The sequence below is a fragment of the Bidens hawaiensis genome, unplaced genomic scaffold (genome assembly GCF_021521415.1).
Source record: "Bidens hawaiensis isolate Kalapana, Puna unplaced genomic scaffold, B.hawaiensis_p1.1 tig00003698_1, whole genome shotgun sequence".
NCBI classification, from domain to species: domain Eukaryota; kingdom Viridiplantae; phylum Streptophyta; class Magnoliopsida; order Asterales; family Asteraceae; genus Bidens; species Bidens hawaiensis.
Genome location: NW_027491212.1, coordinates 1,839,257 through 1,846,445, shown reverse-complemented (window position 1 = coordinate 1,846,445; position 7,189 = coordinate 1,839,257).

Genomic DNA, 7,189 nt, shown 5'->3' with positions numbered 1-7,189 from the left:
ACTTGACGATACGTGCAATATCCGAAGAAAGTTCACGTACCGTCAAGCATTATTCATTTCATAATTTTAACTATCACATCAACCATTATAACATATACTTACCACTTAAGGTAAGTGTATTAACATTCACATTGAGTATGCACACAACCCGAAAACATAACACGGAATGGGGCTAGAAACTCACCTGAGTCCTGTTACGTTCACCGTTAGTGGTTATTCCTCTCTTTAACCAGGCTTGGCTAACTGTACATCAATTATATTTATCAATATTTTCCCTAATCACAATATTTAGGTTTCAGCAGAAACGATTAAGTCTAGTCGATTCTAATCGAGTGTCCCCTCTACTATTTGAATACCTTCGTATTCGAATACCGAACACCATATATTCGAATACCATTGTATTCGAACACCATTGTATTCGAATACATTTGTATTCGAATACTTTTGTATTCGAATATTCTTGTATTTGAATACTCTTGTGTTTGCATATATAAATTGCATTCAAATAGGTTGGCATTAGAATGGAAGGAACTTTTATTCGAGTATAACGTGTATTTGAACGAAACTTGTATTTTTCTTCTTTTCTTTCTTTCTTCCTTTACGACGTTGACAAGGTGTGTTTGTACTCGAATATAGCCACATGCGAACACACCCACAGTGGTCTTGTATTCGTATGGTTGCCCATTCGAATACACCCACTGTGGCATTGTATTCGAATGGTAGCCCATTAGAATACAACCACTGTAGTTGGTTATCACCTTTATTTTCGTTTTTCTCCTTATATCAAACATCCATTCGCATAGTTAAGTTCCATATAACCTTCCCAACGTTTTCCTTTTCGTTCTAGGCCAAGATCTCGATCGTTTATTAATAAAGTTCCAACCTTTATTGATTACAAGCCCGTTCTAACCAGATCTAGGGTTTCTAAGTGAATTGTATATACCCGTAAGTCTATTAAGTCCACTTTTAACATCAAGTTTACATTTGTATGGCACATCAATACCCGAATTGCCTTAGGGCTAAGTTTTAGGGCAAAGTGTTCTTAAAAACACATTCTTTACACATAAAACGTACCTCTTTTGACGTTTTAGGCTACTGGTTAGCTTCACTATGCAACTCTAGACTCGTATCTCACTTGTATAGCCAAGATCTATCACGAACTAGGCTCAATTCTTGGTCTTGGATCTCGGCCGAAATATTAGAGAGTGTTTGTATGTGTTTTTGAGTGTGTAGGGAGGCTAGAAGATAAGAATGAAGGTTTTGGGGTTTTAGGGAGGTTTAAGTAATATTTATGTAGCGTTTGGTATGCAGGAATGAAGGACGGAATGGAATAACCCATTGTGAGGGAATGGAAAATAGTGTGTTTGGTTGACCAAAGGAATGGAATGACCTATTATCCATTCCATTCCATTCCTTCAACAATACCCCAATTTCATTCCATCCATACCCCCATGTTTCTTTTACATTCCATCCCTCCTTAACCCTACATCACCTCCACCACCCTCCCAACACCACCACCACCCAACATCAACACCCACCGCCACCACCAACCACCATTGCCACTGCCACCAGCCACCACCACCGCCGCCACCTGCCTCCACCAACCATCACCATCGGTGCCAGCCATCCAGCACCACCCGCCGCATATATCAACCATCGCCCAACAATCACACATGCCACCCACCGTCACCGGCTCACCGCTGCCCACCACCGCCGCCACTACCACCAATCACCACCATCGGCGTCCACCGCCACCGCCACCCACCTCCACAAACCATCTCCTTCAGTGCCAGCCACCCACCACCTCCAGCCGCCCACCATCGCCGCTGCCCACCACCACCTCCACTGTACTGCCACCACCACCTCCACCGTTACCGCCACCGCTCCCACCATCACCACCACCACTCACAACCATTTTAGTTTTATATTTTTATTTTTTTCTTACCTACCAACAATACAAAGTAATGATTCATTTCATTCCCATGTGGTAACCAAACATTTCAGTGGAATGGTAATAACCCATTCCATTCCTTTGTCCATTCCATTACCACGTCCATTCCATTCCGTCGTCCATTCCATTACCCCATTCCAAACAGACCCTTATACTCCCCTAAGCCTATGGACCTAAGGCCCATCACCATCCCTTATTCCATCTTTCATTAACCAAATCCATACTCTTTTATTTTATTTATCTTAATTAACTATTAACACACTTTAAACAACACATTCTTTTATTTATTATTATCAAAGTAGGATGTTACAAGTCTTCCCTCCTCAAGGAGGTTTTGTCCACGAAACCTAATTATTACTTAAACAAAACTGGGTAGAACTTGCGCATCTCTTCTTCAAGTTCCCAAGTGGCATCCGATCCTTTACGAAGCTTCCATAACACTTTCACCAACAGGATAACTTTATGACGAAGTTGCTTTTCTTTGCGGTCTACTATCTCTATAGGTTGCTAAATGTAGTTCAATTGTTCATCAACCTCAATGTCTACCAGTGGCACATTAGACATGTCATCAGCTAGGTATTTTCTCAAATGAGAAACATGAAAGGTAGAGTGAATTCGTTCTAACTCTTCGGGCAAATCTAACTTGTAGGCCACTTCGCCCACACGATCCGCAATCTTAAACGGTCCAATATACGTTGGGCTTAACTTTAATTTTTTCCTAAAATGAATGATCGCTTTCAAGGCGAGACCTTGAGCATCACGTTTCACCAACGTTAAACTCGATTGGTCGTCGGGGCTTATCAGCATACGATTTCTGACGATCTTGAGCAGCTTTCGTTCTTGCCTTGATCTGATCAAACCTTGAAGAGGATTCATGCACGACTTCTAAAATTCCAATCTCTTTTTGACCAATCTCCCCCAACATACAGGAGTTCTACAACGTCTACTGTATAGCTTCTCAAACGGAGGCATACCAATACTCGAAAGGTAGTTGTTGTTATAAAAGAATTCTGCCAGATGCAGATGATCATCCCAACTTCCTCCGAAATCTAACACACAAGCACGTAGCATATTCTCAAGGGTTTGGATAGTCCTTTTAGACTGCCCATTTATTTGAGGATGATACGCCGTACTAATGTTCAATCTTGTTCCCATAGATTCATGTAACTTCTTCCAAAATCTTGAAGTGAAACAAGTATCTCTATCAGACACGATTGATAATGGCACTCCATGCTTAGCCACCACTTCCTTTATGAACACATTTGCTAACGTTTCTGACGAGATGGCCTCTCGTATAGGTAGAAAGTGAACACTTTTCGTTAAACGGTCCACTATCACCCAAATGGTATCATGATGTTTAGCTGTACGGGGTATCTTAGTTATGAAATCTATGGTGATGTGTTCCCATTTCCATTCAGGTATCTCAAGTGGCTGCATCTTCCTATAAGGTTTCTGGTGTTCAGCCTTGACTTGCAAACAAGTTAAGCACTTACTGACATAATTTACTACATCATTCTTCATACCCGGCTACCAATAGTCTCTCTTTAGGTCTTGATACATCTTGGTGGATCCTGGATGGATCGAGTATCTCGACTTATGAGCTTCATCTAAGATTCGACCTCTAAGATTTCCATGGCGTGGAATCCACATACGGTCAAACCTAGTCTTCACACCATGAGTGTTATCTGTTAGCTCGTATTGATGTCCGAAAATTCTCTCTTTCTTCATTAGCCCTTCATCCGCAAGTACCTCAGACTAGAGGTGCACAAACCGGTTTTTTAAAAAAAACCGGTTCGGTTATTAACCGGACCGGTTTTTTTTGGCCCGGAAAAAACCCGGTTCGGTTAATAACCGGACCGGTTAATAACCGGTTTTTTTCTGTCAAAACCCTAACCGGTCTAACCGGTTAGGACCGGTTAGAACCGGTTAATAAACCGGTTTTTTTATTAACCGGTTTTTTAATAACCGGTTTTTTTTTTTTTTTTTTTTTTTTTTTTTTTTTTAATAACCATTATTTTTTCACAGTGTAAACAAATCGGTAACTACAAGGCAAACCGGTAACTACAAGGCAAACCGGTAACTACAAGGCAAAACGGACTGACCGAAGCCATTCTTTGCTTTCGTTGTTAGGGTTCTTTGCTTGGAAGATGAGTATGAGTGTGTGTTGGTGAATGTGTTTTCAACAAACCAAAGATTAAAAACACATAACTTTCATTTATAGTTTTTACATTAAAAATACAAACATTAAATCGTTATCGCATATTCGTAACTCAAAAATACAAACATTAAAGAATGCTTAGACACGATTACATGAACAACTTGCTGTTTCTTACTCAGGATTTTCCTCCATGTTTGCTGTTTCTTTAACTAATTTTCTTCGCTACCCGATCCCGAGCTATTTCTTAGGTAATCGTCGTACGCGGCTTCTACATCGGTCATTGGTTGAGTGTGTCCTTCATTGACCTCGTCTTCATACAAGCCCGCTTCATACTCCATTTCCCCCTCGAGTGAGAGTTGATGTTGTGCCCTATCTAAAGAGTCCAAGTAATCCTTGTAGCAAATCGACATCTCTATAGCTGGTGCAGTGAGTCGAGTCCTCCTAATCGATATAACCCTGCCAGAAACAGAAAAAGCAGACTCCGAAGCTACCGTGGAAGCTTGGACCGTTAGTAAATCTTTGGCCATGGCGGCGAGGATTGGAAACTCATCCTCCTTACCTCTCCACCAAGCCAGCAAATCAAGACTTCTAAATTCATCCGGAGTCATGTGTTTCACAAAGTTGGTACCACCATACCTTCCAAGTTCACTGCTTGGGGTGTTTACCTTTTGACGTTTACCGGCGTCTTCCCAAATCATGTAGTACATCCCCATTTCAAGGTCGGTTTGGGATTGGGATTGGGCAACAGCTCTTAACGAGTCATGAATTTGGGAAGACGACCCGTATTTTGTAACGTAGACATCATACATGTTTGACAAGGTGGTGTTGAAAGCATTCTTTAAAGTTTGGCTATAATAGGGGTTTTGATCGTCGTTTAACTCTAGCTCATCACAAATTTTTTCTATTAAAGCTTCAACACCACCAACATTGATGCAAGGGTTTAACGCAGCAGCACATGTCAAAACAGCGGGTAGTTCTTGAAAATATTTTCTAAATTTTTCTTTCATTTTTACACCCATATCAAAATAAGGTGCACCCCTACAATGAAGTTCACTCAACTTTGTGCACATGACAACAATTTTTGGTAAAGCAATGGGGCTTGTTGGATAGTAAACCCCGGATAAACTAGTTGTGCAAGATTTAAAAATTTGAAGGACCTCCGTAACGATCTCAATCAATAACCAGTTTCTAGGATCGTACGGTGCACATTTACCCCTACTTGACAAAATTTGATGAAACGCAATTAATGATTCTTTTTGTTGGATGGCTTTCTCAAACATATTACAAGTCGAGTTCCATCTTGTTGGACAATCCCAATTTGGCCCCAACCATTGACAATTAGCTTATACACAATATTTTTTGTATCTTGAAAATGTTTTATTGTTGCTAAAAACATCTCGTAACATTCTTTTAAAATTGTTTCTTTGCGTTTCGATCACGTTTAACCCATCTTGCACGGCCAAGTTGATAATATGTGCAATGCATCGGCTATGAAAAAACGCTCCATCACAAATAGGTTTATACTTTAATTTTAAATGGCCAACCGCGGCCGTATTGTTGGACGCGTTATCAAACGAAATTGAAAAGATTTTATGTTCAATCTTGTATTGTCGAATGACTTTATCCAAGATTTGAAAAATATTTCTACCCGTGTGCGGGTAATCAAACAATTGAAACGCAACGGTTCGTTTCATCATTTGCCACAACTCGGGGTCAACCCAATGAGCAGTCACACAAATGTATGAGTCGGGCGAACCATGAGGTACCGACCACACATCCGTTGTTAAGTTTACACCAGTTTGTAAGTTTGAAAAGTATGAAATTAGTTCGGATTTAGCGTTTTTCCATGCTTTAAGACAATCTCTTCTAAGGGTCGAACGACTTACGTGTTGGTAGCGTGGTTGAACATAGTTTTGTATCATCTCCGTGAATTGAGGGTTGTCGAAGTGGTTGAAAGGAAGTGTTTGTTCAATCACATAGTTTGAAAACTTTTGACGTACCGCTTCAATGTCGTACGTAAACACCGCTCCTTGATTCGTCATCTCCGGCTGCGAACTACTTCCCGATTCGTCCTTCAAGGCCTTGCAAAAGGGCCTTTGTACATGCGCTTTTAAAGTGGAGTTTGCATCTTTGCCATAAAACTTCAAACAATGTTTGCATCGAGCTTTTTGGCTACCGTTAGACATTTCGCATAGGTCGAAATGTTGCCAAACATCATGGTTTCGTTTCGTGGGGATGACCCGAACGACCGTTTCTCCCGTGTTCGAGGCACCCATGTTGACGGATGAAGCAGCACTTTGGGAGGCCATGATAATCGACCACAAAATAAGAGCGTATGGAGTGGTAATGTGGTATAATTGAGCGTGAGATAACAAAATAATCGCGTATGAAATAAACGTTTAGAGCGTTTGGAGTTGTATAATCGAGTGTGATCTAACCAATACCCAACCTAAACTATATATAGATGTTTGTGGGGGTAAAATGGTAAAAAAAAAAACGGTCAAAAAAAAAAAAAAAACGGGCATATAGCCGTTATACAACGTTCAAAAACCGGTTTTTAACCGGTTAACCGGTTATGGAGAAACCGGTTAACCGGTTTTTCCACAACGGTCAAAAACCGGTTTTTTATAAACCGGTTAACCGGTTTTTCCATAACCGGTTATTAAAAAAAACCGGTTTTTTCATTAACCGGTTCGTTAACCGGTTTTGGATCTAAAACTTGTAACCGAAATACGAACCGGCGGTTTGTAAACCGGTCAAACCGGTTTTTAAAAAACCGGTTTTCGTATAAACCGGTTTCCGGTTTAAACCGGTAAACCGGTTCCCCAACCGGTTTTTTTGACCATCTCTACCTCAGACCGCGCCTCAATGATTTCTTCGAATAGATTTGAGTTAATAATCAACTTTTACGACTTCACGGTTGCAATGACTTCTTCATTCTTACGGCTTAGTGCGTCGGTGACCACATTAGCTCTACCAGGGTAGTAATTGATATCGCATCCATAGTCCTTTATCAACTCTAACCATCTCCCCTGTCTCATATTCAGCTCCTTTTGCTCAAAGAAGTACTTCAAACTCTT